Source organism: Balaenoptera physalus (genome assembly GCF_965194825.1).
Source record: "Balaenoptera physalus genome assembly, chromosome: 3".
NCBI classification, from domain to species: Eukaryota; Metazoa; Chordata; class Mammalia; order Artiodactyla; family Balaenopteridae; genus Balaenoptera; species Balaenoptera physalus.
The window spans coordinates 66749564-66763220 of NC_138890.1; the positions used below are offsets into that span (position 1 = coordinate 66749564).

At 38.9% G+C, this 13657-nt stretch overlaps 1 long non-coding RNA gene across 1 annotated transcript in view; it reads right to left on the reverse strand.

The window, feature by feature from the left end:
* LOC309657420 overlaps positions 1–13657 on the reverse strand; it is a 1054509-nt gene that overhangs the window by 831544 nt on the left and 209308 nt on the right. The gene's annotated exons all lie outside the window — the stretch shown is intronic.

Genomic DNA, 13657 nt, shown 5'->3' on the forward strand with positions numbered 1-13657 from the left:
TGACACTGCTGTATGTTACATATGAAAGTTGTTAAGAGAGCAAATCCTGAGAGTTATCACAATGAAAACTTCTTTAATGTTGTATCAATATGAGATGATGAATGTGCACTAAACTTATTGTGATAATCAAATTAATTAATTAAATGCTTATGAAAATGTAAATATAAAAATGGTGCGGGTGGGAGGGAGGGAGATGCAAGAGGGAAGAGAAATGGGAACATATTGTATATGTATAACTGATTCACTTTGTTATAAAGCAGAAGCTAACACACCATTGTAAGGCAATTATACTTCAATAAAGATGTTTAAAAAAATAATAATAATAAAATAAAATAAAATAAATGGTGCAGTTACTTTGGAAGACAGTTTGGCTGTTTCTTATGAAACTAAACATACTCCTACCCATGTAATCCAGCAATTGTACTCCTTGATATCCACCCTTAGGAGTTGACAACTTATGCCCACATAAAAACTAGCACACGAATGTTTACAGCACCTTTATTCATAATTTCTAAAACTGAAAGCAGCTAAGATGTTCTTCAGTAGGTGAATGGATAAACTGTGGTACATCCAGACGACGGAATATTATTCAGCACTAAAAAGAAATGAGCTATCCAGCCATGAAAAGATATGGAGGAACCTTAAATGCATATTACCAAGTGAAAGAAGCCAATCTGAAAAGGCTACATATTGTATGATTCCAACCATATGACATTTGGAAAAGGCAAAACTATGAAGACAATAAAATATCAGTGGTTGCCAGGGTTAGGAGGAGGGAGGGATGAATAGGTAGAGCACAGAGGATCTTTAGGGGAGTGAAAATATTCTGTATGATAACCTAAGGATGGATACATGTCATTATATGTTTGTGCAAACCAATAGAATGTACAACGCCAAGCATGAACCCTAATGTAACCTATTGGACTTTGGGTAACATGTCAACATAGGCTCATCAATTGTAACGAATGTACCACTCTAGTGAGGGATGTTGATAACAGGGGAGGCTGTGTATGTGTGGGAGCAGGAAGTATGTGGGAAATCTCTATACCTTTCCCTCAGTTTTGCTAAGAAGCATAAACTGCTCTAAAAATTTTGTCTTAATAGAAAAATAAATTAATTTTTTAAAATATACATACACAAATGTAGTAAAAACAAGTTTGAAAAAGAAGAGTGGAGCTTGCCCTACCGAACATCAAAACATATTATAAAACTATAGAAATTAATATTGTTTGTATTAGTGTTAGGATAGGCAAATAGACCAGAAGAATGTAATTGAGAGCTCAGAAATGGATTCATGTGTATATAGAGGCATTACAAATCAGTGGGAGGAAACTGGACCTTTTAATAATGTTATTGAGGCAATTGATTCTCCATTTGGGGAAAAAATAATTATGTCCCTACATACTATTCTCTAAAGTAAATTCTAGGGAGGCATAAATTAGGAGTATGGGATTAGCAGATACACACTACTATATATAAAATAGATAAACAAGGATTTACTGTACAGCACAGGCAACTATATTCAATATCTTGTAATAAACTATAATGGAAAATAATTTGAAAAAGAATATATATAAAATCACTTTGCTGTACCCTTGAAACTAGCACAATATTGTAAATCAACTATACTTCAATTTAAAAAAAGGAAATTCAAGATAGAGAGATCTAAACTTCCCCAAAAATGTCAAAGCTTTATAAGAAAATGGGAACTTAGAAAGTTCTTTGAAACAAATAATGAACAGATATGAATATAAATTAAAAATTTTAAATTTGACTAAATAAAAATGTAAAAGTATAAAAGGTAAAAACAAAATAAACAACATGAAAAGTCATGCTGTATACTGAAAAGTACATTTATCACACACCTAACAAAGTATCCAGCATATATAAAGACTCCCAGGAAAAAGGTAACCCAATAGAGAAATGGACAGATTGGCATTCATCTATGCCCTTTTTTTTTTTTCCCCATCTATGCCCTTTTATAGTGCCTGCTCATACTGGCTCTGGGCTTAACAATATGACTTGCTTTGGCTAATGGGGTAATAAAAAAACTTGACATAAGCAAAAGCTTAAGGTTTTGCCTTACAGACCCTCTCTGCTGAACCCAGGAATCTTAAGAACATTGCCTGACAAGACCAGAGTAACAGTGATTAGGCGTAGAAAAGATGAAGCTCTTTAAAAATTATGGGTATAGCTTTTAGAAAATGGAGTTGAATAGAATCAGATACAAAGAAAATCCATAAAGTTTTTGAGGATATTGTATAAGTGCCTCCAGACTGGGCTGAAACTGTTCAAAATGTAAAAAGGCCTCTGGACAGGAAAAATGCTGAGAAATTGTGCAAAGGGCATGTTTTCTCTTCAGGAGTGGCCAAAGGAGGGCAATGGAAAATTAATGACACCTCAGAGGGTGATGTCAAGGGCCTTGGAATATAATGGACTAGAAAGCCACTCCTGCTAAGCAGAATTAGGTGCCATTCAAAGGACATTCACCATCTGGGAATTCCCTGGTGGTCCAGTGGTTAAGACTTGGCACTTTCACTGCTGTGGGCCCAGGTTCAATCCCTGGTGAGGGAACTAAGATCCCACAAGCCTCAAGGAGCAGCCAAAAAAGAAGGACATTCGCCATCCCTGAAGTAGGAGGTACCTGGAATGAAGTCCTGCCAAAAATAGGGGAACCTGGCACTATTTTTCCACCTTGATTTTAGAATTGCTTTGAACAGTGATTCAATATGCCCTCCCCATTCTTTCCCTTTAAATGGGAGTGTCTGTTGCAGGTGTCCTGTCCTTGTCTCACCATTGTATTTGGGGGCAGAGAGCAGTAACTTGTCTTTTTAGTTCACAGGTCCCCAGATAAAGAGAAGTTGCATCCAGGGAGCCATATGCAGATCTGATGTTGATCATGAGGTCCTAGACTCCAAGCATAATGACATGATTGGAAAGTTTTTGGGGGATCCTGGAATGGGGGTGAGCATACTTTGCATATGGGAGGGATGTGATTAATCATGGCCAAAGGGTAGACTATGGTAGACTGACTGCTTCAATGGCCCCATTGTTTCATACCTCCCTGTATCTATGATTTTTAGCTGTGACCTCACAATGTCTCTGGACCTAACCACGTAATTTGCTTTAGCCAGTGGAATAGTAGCAAATGGGACACAAGCAAAGTCTTCAAAAAGTGCTTACATGTTTCCATTTCCTTTCTTGGAATCATAATGAGAACATTTCCAGAATGCCCTAATGGAAGCATAAGTGGGGAAAAGGAAAGTCATTCCACTCCAGACCATCCAGGACAACCAGACCACAGTCATCCAGCCAGCTTATAGCTAGGTCAGCCCGAATCAGTTGAACTACCCAGGCAACCTAGAGACTCATGGTGGCTGTTTTAAACTACTAAGGTTTGGGTTGATATGTTAAGGAATAGGGTGGTATTCAAAGGTAACTTTAGCCTTACTCATAATTTTCCTTTTAAAAGAAGATGATGAAGAATAAGACACAGATTATTTGTGTGATTAAAGATTGATTTTTTGGGCTTCCCTGGTGGTGCAGTGGTTGAGAATCTGCCTGCCAATGCAGGGGACACGGGTTCGAGCCCTGGTCTGGGAGGATCCCACATGCCGCGGAGCGACTGGGCCCGTGAGCCACAATTACTGAGCCTGCGCGTCTGGAGCCTGTGCTCCACAACGGGAGAGGCCGCGATGGTGAGAGGCCTGCGCACCGCAATGAAGAGTGGTCCCCGCTTGCCGCGGCTGGAGAAAGCCCTCGCACAGAGGCGAGGACCCGATACAGTCATAAATAAATAAATAAATAAATAAATAAAAGAACGTGAATTTCTAAAAAAAAAAAAAAAAAAGATTGATTTTTTAAAGTGGCAAAGGCTACAAACAATTAATTCTTAAAAGAGTAAATACAAATCCAAAAACCTATGAAAATACACTCAGTCTCAGACAAATGCAGCTTAAAAGAGTGGGATCTACTTTTGCTCATCCACTTGGCAAAAAATAACAAGTTTAATAAGATTAAATATTTACAAAGGTATGGGGGAAATGAGCACACAAGAAAGAGCTGGTGGAAGTACAAACTAGTATAGCCACTTTGTCCATGTCTGAATATTCTAAGGTCATAAATTTTAATTCTTAGTATCCATTTAGAACCAAAAAGCACCAAAAAATATTATGCCTCCCTACCACTCCTCCCATCAGAGTAATAAGTAACTCTCAAAACAAAAAACAATATACATGAAGAGACATTTCACTGAAAAGGATTATACAGATGGCAAACTAGCACATGAAAAGATGTTCAACATCATTAGCCATGAGAGAAATGCAAATGAAGACCACAATGAGCTATCACTACACCTATTAGAACAGTAACATAATAGTGACATTGCCAAATGCTGACATGGATGAAAAGAAATTATATCTCACATACATTGCTGGTGGGAATATGGAATGGTACAGCTATAGCAAAATGTACAGGTACATCACAATCTCCCAAGACTGAACCAGGAAGAAATAGAAGATATGAACAGACCAACTACAAGTACTGAAATTGAACGTGTCATTAAAAAACCCTCAACAAGCAAAAGCCCAGGACCAGAGCCTTCACAGGTGAATTCTACCAAACATTTAGAGAATAGTTAACACCTAACCTTCTGAAACTATTCCAAAAACTTCAGAGGAAGGAACACTCCCAAACTCATTCTATGAGGCCATCATCACCCTGATACCAAAACCAGACAAAGATACCACACACACACAAAAAAAAATTACAGGCCAACATCACTGATGAACATAGACACAAAAATCCTCAACAAAATTCTAGTAAACCAAATCCAACAATACTAAAGAGGATCATACACCATGATCAAGTGAGATTTATCCAGGGATGCAAGGATTTTCCAATGTCCATGAATCAATCAGTGTGATACACCACATTACCAAATTGAAGAATAGGCACAGGCTGAGACCACAGCCTGCATGCTCCAGGCAAGTCACAGCTCATGTTGGCAGGAGTACTTGGAATGACTCTGTTTCAGAGGGGACAAAGACTACCTGGGTTTGGGGTGATTATTTTACACCTTTTTGGGAAAAGTGACTGAAGACCCATCTTATGGACTGGAATTACAGCCTCTCCAAGTGGAAGTAGCTCATCCATTCCAGTGACCTCATTTTACAGTTCTCTCATAGGACCCCTAGAGCTGATTGATGTGGATGAGTTTTCTGCAATCGAGATGCTCACTGACAATTTGCTGCCCAGCTCTACCATATTCTTTCATTTGAATTTTCAGGGAAAAAAATTTTTTCCTTGAGCTTGTTTGCACTCTAATGATTTTTTTCTCTGATGAAGCCTATTGAAAAAATAATTCCCTGGTTAGAATAAAGATGCACATTTTGGGAAGGAATTTGCAAGATGGTGGAATAGAAGGACGTGAGCTCACCTCTTTTTACAAAAACACCAAAATCATAACAAACTACTGAACAACCAGTGACAAAAAAATGCTGGGAACTTCCCTGGTGGCATAATGGTTAAGAACCCGCCTGCCAAGGCAGGGAACACGGATTCGAACCCTAGTCTGGGAAGATTCCACATGCTGCAGAGCAACTAAACCCGTGTGCCAAAACCACTGAGCCTGCGCTCTAGAGCCTGAGAGCCACAACTACTGAGCCCACACACCTATATCCCGTGCTCCGCAACAAGAGAAGCCACCGCAATGAGAAGACCACACACCGCAACAAAGAGTAGCCCCACTCGCCGGAACTGGAGAAAAATTCCCACACACAACAACGAAGACCCAGTGCAGTCAAAAACAAATAAATTTTTTTTTAAATGCTGGAACCTACCAAAAAAAGATATTCTACATCCAAACACAAAGAAGTAGCCACAGATTGGTTCAAGATGGCAGAGTAGAAGGATGTGTACTCACTCCCTCTTGTGAGAGCACCGGCATCACAACTAACTGCTGAACAATCATCGACAGGAAGACACTGGAACTCACCAAAAAAGATACCCCATATCCAAAGACAAAGGAGGAGCCGCAATAAGGTGGTAGGAGGGGTGCAATCACAATAAAATCAAATCCCATAACTGCTGGGTGGGTGACTCACAGACTGGAGAACACTTATACCACAGAAGTCCACCCACTGAAGTGAAGGTTCAGAGCCCCACGTCAGGCTTCCCAACCTGGGGGCTCCGGCAATGGGAGGAGGAATTCCTAGAGAATCAGACTTTGAAGCCTAGCAGGATTTGATTGCAGGACTTCGACAGGACTGGGGGAAACAGAGACTCCACTCTTGGAGGGCACACACAAAGTAGTGTGCATATCGGGACCCAGGGGAAAGAGCTGCAACCCCATAGGAGACTGAACCAGACCTATCTGCTAGTGTTGGAGGGTCTCCTGCAGAGGCGGGGGGTGGCTGTGGCTCACCGTGGGGTCAAGGACACTGGCAGAAGAAGTTCTGGGAAGTACTCCTTGGTGTGAGCCCTCACAGAGTCTGCCATTAGCCCCACCAAAGAGCCAAGTAGGATCCAGTGCTGGGTTGCCTCAGGCCAAACAGCAAACAGGGAGGGAACCCAGCCCCAGCCATCAGCAGACAAGCAGATTAAAGTTTTACTGAGCTCTGCCCACCAGAGCAACACCCAGCTCTACCCACCACCAGTCCCTCCAATCGGGAAGATTGCACAAGGCTCTTAGGTAGCCTCATCCACCAGAGGGCAGACAGCAGAAGCAAGAAGAACTACAATTCTGCAACCTGTGGAGCGAAAACCACATTCACAGAAAGATAGACAAGATGAAAAGGCAGAGGACTATGTACCAGATGAAGGAACAAGATAAAACCCCAGAAAAACAACTAAATGAAGTGGAGATAGGCAACCATCCAGAAAAAGAAGGCAGAATAATGATAGTGAAGATGATCCAAGACCTCAGAAAAAGAATGGAGACAAAGATCAAAAAGATGCCAGAAATGTTTAACAAAGACCTAGAAGAATTAAAGAACAAACACCTAGAAGAATTAAAGAACAAACAGAGATGAACAATAAAATAACTGAAATGAAAAATACACTAGAAGGAATAAATAGCAGGATAACTGAGGCAGAAGAACAGATAAGTGACCTGGAAGACAGAATGGTGGTATTCACTGCCACAGAACAGAATAAAGAAAAAAGAATGAAAAGAAATGAAGACAGCCTAAGAGACCTCTGGACAGCATTAAACGCAACAACATTCACATTATAGGGGCACCAGAAGGAGAAAAGAGAGAGAAAGGACTCAAGAAAATATTTGAAGACATTAGTTGAAAACTTCCCTAACATGGGAAAGGAAATAGCCACCCAAGTCCAGAAAGCAAAGAGAGTCCCAGGCAGGATAAACCCAAGGAGAAACACGCTGAGACACACAGTAATCAAATGGACAAAAATTAAAGACAAAGAAAAATTATTGAAAGCAACAAGAGAAAAACGACAAATAACATACAAGGGAACTCCCATAAGGTTAACAGCTGATTTCTCAGCAGAAACTCTACAAGCCGGAAGGGAGTGGCATGATATATTTAAAGTGATGAAAGGGAAGAACCTATAATGAAGATTACTCTACCCGGCAAGGATCTCATTCAGTTTGAACAGAGATATCAAAAGTCTTACAGACAAGCAAAAGCTAAGAGAATTGAGCACCACCAAACCAGTTCTACAACAAATGCTAAAGGAACTCCTCTCAGTGGCAAACACAAGAGAAGAAAAGGACCTACAAAAACAAACCCATAACAATTAAGAAAATGGTCATAGGAACATACATATCGATAATTACCTTAAACATAAATGGATTAAATGCTCCAACCAAAAGACACAGGCTTGCTGAACGGGTACAAAAACAAGACCCATATATATGCTGTCTACAAGAGACCCACTTCAGACCTAGGGATACATACAAACTGAAAGTAAGGGGATGGAAAAAGATATTCCATGAAAACAGAAATCAAAAGAAAGCTGGAGTAGCAATACTCATACCAGATAAAATCGACTTTAAAATAAAGAATGTTACAAGAGACAAAGAAGGACACTACATAATGATCAAGGGATCAATCCAAGAAGAAGATATAACAATTATAAATATATATGCACCCAACATAGGAGCACCTCAATACATAAGGCAACTGCAAACAGCTATAAAAGAGGAAATCGACAGTAACACAATAATAGTGGGGGACTTTAACACCTCACTTACACCAATGGACAGATCATCCAAAACAGAAAATAAATAAGGAAACAGAAGCTTTAAATGACACAATAGACCAGATAGATTTAATTGATATTTATAGGACATTCCATCCAAAAACAGCAGATTACACGTTCTTCTCAAGTGCACACAGAACATTCTCCAGGATAGATCACATCTTGGGTCACAAATCAAGCCTTGGTAAATTTAAGAAAATTGAAATCATATCAAATATCTTTTCCAACCACAACGCTATGAGATTAGAAATGAGTGACAGGGAAAAAACATAAAAAACACAAACACATGGAGGCTAAACAATACGTTACTAAATAACCAAGAGATCACTGAAGAAATCAAAGAGGAAATCAAAACATATCTACAGACATATTACAACGAAAACACAAAGATCCAAAACCTATGGGATGCAGCAAAAGCAGTTCTAAGAGGGAAGTTTATAGCTATACAATCCTACCTCAAAAAACAAGAAAAATCTCAAATAAACAATCTAACCTTACACCTAAAGGAACTAGAGAAAGAAGAACAAACAAAACCCAAAGTTAATAGAAGGAAAGAAATCATAAAGATCAGAGCAGAAATAAATGATATAGAGACAAAGAAAACAATAGAAAAGATCAATGAAACTAAAAGCTGGCTCTTTGAGAAGATAAACAAAATGGATAAACCTTTAGCCAGACTCATCAAGAAAAAGAGGGAAAGGACTCAAATCAATAAAATTAGAAATAAAAAAGGAGAAGTTACAACGGACACTGCAGAAATGCAAAGCATCATAAGAGACTACTACAAGCAACTCTATGCCAATAAAATGGACAACTGGGAAAAAATGGACTAATTCTCAGAAAGGTATAAACGTCCAAGACTGAACCAGGAAGAAAGAGAAAATATGAACAGACCAATCACAAGTAATGAAATTGAAACTGTGATTAAAAATCTTCCAACAAACAAAAGTCCAGGGCCAGATGGCTTCACAGGTGAATTCTATCAAATATTTAGAGACGAGCTAACACCTATCCTTCTCAAACTCTTCCAAAAAATTGCAGAGGAAGAAACACTCCCAAACTCATTGTACGAGGCCACCATCACCCTGACACCAAAACCAGACAGAGATACTACAAAAAAGAAAATTACAGAGCTTCCCTGGTGGCTCAGTGGTTAAGAATCAACCTGCCAATTCAGGGGACAGGGGTTCGCGCCCTGTCCCAGGAAGATCCCACATACCACAGAGCAATTAAATCCGTGCATTGCAACTAAGCCTGCGCTCTAATGCCTGTGAGCCATAACTACTGAGCCCACGTGCCACAACTACTGAACCTGCATGCCACAACTACTGAAGCCCGCACTCCTAGAGCCCGTGCTCCGCAACAAGAGAAGCCACCGCGATGAGAAGCCTGTGCACCACAACAATGACTAGCACCAAATCGCGGCAACTAGAGAAAGCCCACACGCAGCAACGAACACCCAACACAGCCCAAAAAAAAATAATAATTAATTAATTCTTTTTTTAAAAATTAAAAAAAAAATTACAAACCAATATCACTGATGAATACAGATGCAAAAATCCTCAACACAATACCAGCAAACAGAATCCAAAAACACATTAAAAGGATCATACACTGTGATCAAGTGGGATTTATCCCAGGGATGCAAGAATTCTTCAATATACACAAATCAATCAATGTGATATACCATATTAACAAATTGAAGAATAAAAACCATATGATCATCTCAATAGATGCAGACAAATTTTCTGACACAATTCAACACCCATTTATGATAAAAACTCTCCAGAAAGTGGGCATAGAGGGAACATACCTCAACATAATAAAGGCCATATACGACAACACACAGCAAACATCATTCTCAATGGTGAAAAACTGAAAGCATTTCCTCTAAGATCAGGAGCAAGACAAGGCTGTCCACTCTCACCACTATTATTCAACATAGTTATGAAAGTCCTAGCCATGGCAATCAGAGAAGAAAAAGAAATAAAAGGAATACAAATTGGAAAAGAAGAATTAAAACTGTCACTGTTTGCAGATGACAAGATACTATACTTAGAGAATCCTAAAGATGCCACCAGAAAACTACTAGAGCTAATCAATGAATTTGGTAAAGTTGCAGGATACAAAATTAATACACAGAAATCTCTTGCATTCCTATACACTAACAACAAAAGATCAGAAAGAGAAATTAAGGAAACAATCCCATTCACCATTGCAACAAAAAGAATAAAATACCTAAAAATAAACCTACCTAAGGAGGTAAAAGACCTGTACTCAGAAAACTATAAGACACTGATGAAAGAAATCAAAGATGACACAAACAGATGGAGAGATATACCATGTTCTTGGATTGGAAGAATCAATATTGTGAAAATGACTATACTACCCAAAGCAATCTACAGATTCAATGCAATCCCTATCAAATTACCAGTGGCATTTTTTACAGAACTAGAACAAAATGTCTTAAAATTTGTATGGAGACAAAAAAGACCCCAAATAGCCAAAGCAGTCTTGAGGGAAAATAACGGAGCTGGAGGAATCAGACTCCCTGAGTTCAGACTATACTACAAAGCTACAGTAATCAAGACAATATGGTACTGGCACAAAAACAGAAATACAGATCAATGGAACAGGATAGAAAGCCCAGAGATAAACCCATGCACCTATGGTCACCTAATCTATGACAAAGGAGGCAAGACTATACATTGGAGAAAAGACAGTCTCTCCAATAAGTGGTGCTGGGAAAACTGGACAGGTACATGTAAAAGAATGAAATTAGAACACTCCCTAACACCAAACACAAAAATAAACTCAAAATGTATTAAAGACCTAAATGTAAGACCAGACACTATAAAACTCTTAGAGGAAAGCTTAGGAAGAACACTCTGAAAAAAATCACAGCAAGATCTTTTGTGACCCATCTACTAATGGAAATAAAAACAAAAATAAACAAACGGGACCTAATGAAACTTAAAAGCTTTTGCACAGCAAAGGAAACTATAAACAAGACAAAAAGACAACCCTCAGAATGGGAGAAAATATTTGCAAATGAAGCAACTGACAAAGGATTAATCTCCACAATTTACAAGCAGCTCAACAGCTCAATATCAATAAAGCAAACAACCCAATCAAAAAATGGGCAGAAGATCTAAATAGACATTTCTCCAAAGAAGATATACAGATTGCCAACAAATATATGAAAAGACATTCAACATCACTAATCATTAGAGAAATGCAAATCAAAACTACAATGAGGTATCACCTCACACCAGTCAGAACGGCCATCATCAAAAAATCTACAAACAATAAATGCTAGAGAGGGTGTGGAGAAAAGGGAACCCTCTGGCACTGTTGGTGGGAATGTAAATTGATACAGCCACTATGGAGAACAGTATGGAGGTTCCTTAAATAACTAAAAATAGAATTACCATATGACCCAGCAATCCCACTACTGGGTATATATCCTGAGAAAAGCATAATTCAAAAAGACACATGTACCCCAATGTTCACTGCAGCACTATTTACAATAGCCAGGTCATGGAAGCAACCTAAATTCCCACTGACAGACGAATGGATAAAGAAGACGTGGTACATTATCTACAATGGAATATTACTCAGTCATAAAAAGGAATGAAACTGGGTCATCTGTAGAGATGTGGATGGACCTAGAGACTGTCATACAGAGTGAAGTAAGTCAGAAAGAGAAAAACAAATATTGTGTATTAACGCATATTGTGGAATCTAGAAAAATAGTACAGATGAACCGGTTTGCAAGGCAGAAATAGAGACACAAATGTAGAGAACAAACGTATGGACACCAAGGGGGTAACGTGGGGGTGGGGGGATGAATTGGGAGATTGGTATTGACATACATACACTAATTTGTATGAAATAGAGAACTAATAAGAACCTGCTGTATAAAAAAATAAAATAAAATAAAATTCAAATCAGAAAAAAAAAAACACTCCTTAACACCATAAACAAAAGTAAACTTAAAGTGAATCAAACACCTAAATGTAAGACTGGATACTATAAAACTCTTAGACAAAAACATAGGCAGAGAATGCTCTGACATAAATCACAGCAAGATTTTTTTTGACCAACCTCCTAGAGTAATGAAAATAAAGACAAAAATAAACAAATGGGACCTAGTTAAACTCAAAAGCTTTTGCACAGCAAAAGAATCCATAAACAAAATGAAAAGAAAACCCACAGAATGGGAGAAAATATTTGCAAATGATGCGACTGACAAGGAATTAATCTTCAAAATTTACAAACAGTTCATGCAGCTCAATACTAAAAAAACTAACAACCCAATCAAAAAATGGGCAGAAGTCCTAAACAGACATTTCTCCAAAGAAGACATACAGATATCTAGGAAGCACATGAAAAGATGCTCAACATCGTTAATTATTAGAGAACTGCATATCAAAACTACAAGGAGATATCACCTCACACCAGTCAGAATGGCCATCATCAAGAAGTCTACAAACAGGGGCTTCCCTGGTGGCACAGTGGTTAAGAATCTGCCTGCCAATGCCGGGGACACGGGTTCGAGCCCTGGTCTGGGAAGATCCCACATGCCACTGAGCAACTGGGCCCATGAGCCACAATTACTGAGCCTGCGCGTCTGGAGCCTGTGCTCCGCAACAAGAGAGACCGCGATAGTGAGAAGCCTGCGCACCGCGATGAAGAGTGGTCCCCGCTTGCCGCAACTGGAGAGAGCCCTCGCACAGAAACGAAGACCCAACACAGCCATAAATAAATAAATAAATAAATTTTTTAAAAAAGAAGTCTACAAACAATAAATGCTGGAGAGGGTGTGGAGAAAAGGGAACACTCCTACATTGCTGGTGGTAATGTAAATTGGTAAAACCACTATGGAGAACAGTATGGAGGTTCCTTAAAAAACTAAAAATTGAACTACCATACAACCCAGCAATCCCACTACTGGGCATATACCCTGAGAAAACCATAATTCAAAAAGAGTCATGTACCACAATGTTCATTGCAGCTCTATTTACAATAGCCAGGACATGGAAGCAACCTAAGTGTCCACTGACAGATGAATGGATAAAGAAGATGTGGCACATATATACAATGGAATAATACTCAGCCATAAAAGGAAACAAAATTGAGTTACTTGTAGTGAGGTGGATGGACCTAGAGACTGTCATACAGAGTGAAGTAAGTCAGAAAGAGAAAAAAAAAATACCATATGCTAACACATATATATGGAATCTAAAATAAATGGTTCTGAAGAACCTAGTGGCAGGACAGGAATAAAGATGCAGATGTAGAGATGGACTTGAGGACACAGGGAGGGGGAAGGGTAAGCTGGGACGAAGTGAGAAAGTGGCATGGACATATATACACTACCAAATGTAAAATAGATAGCTAGTGGGAAGCAGCTGCATAGCACAGGGAG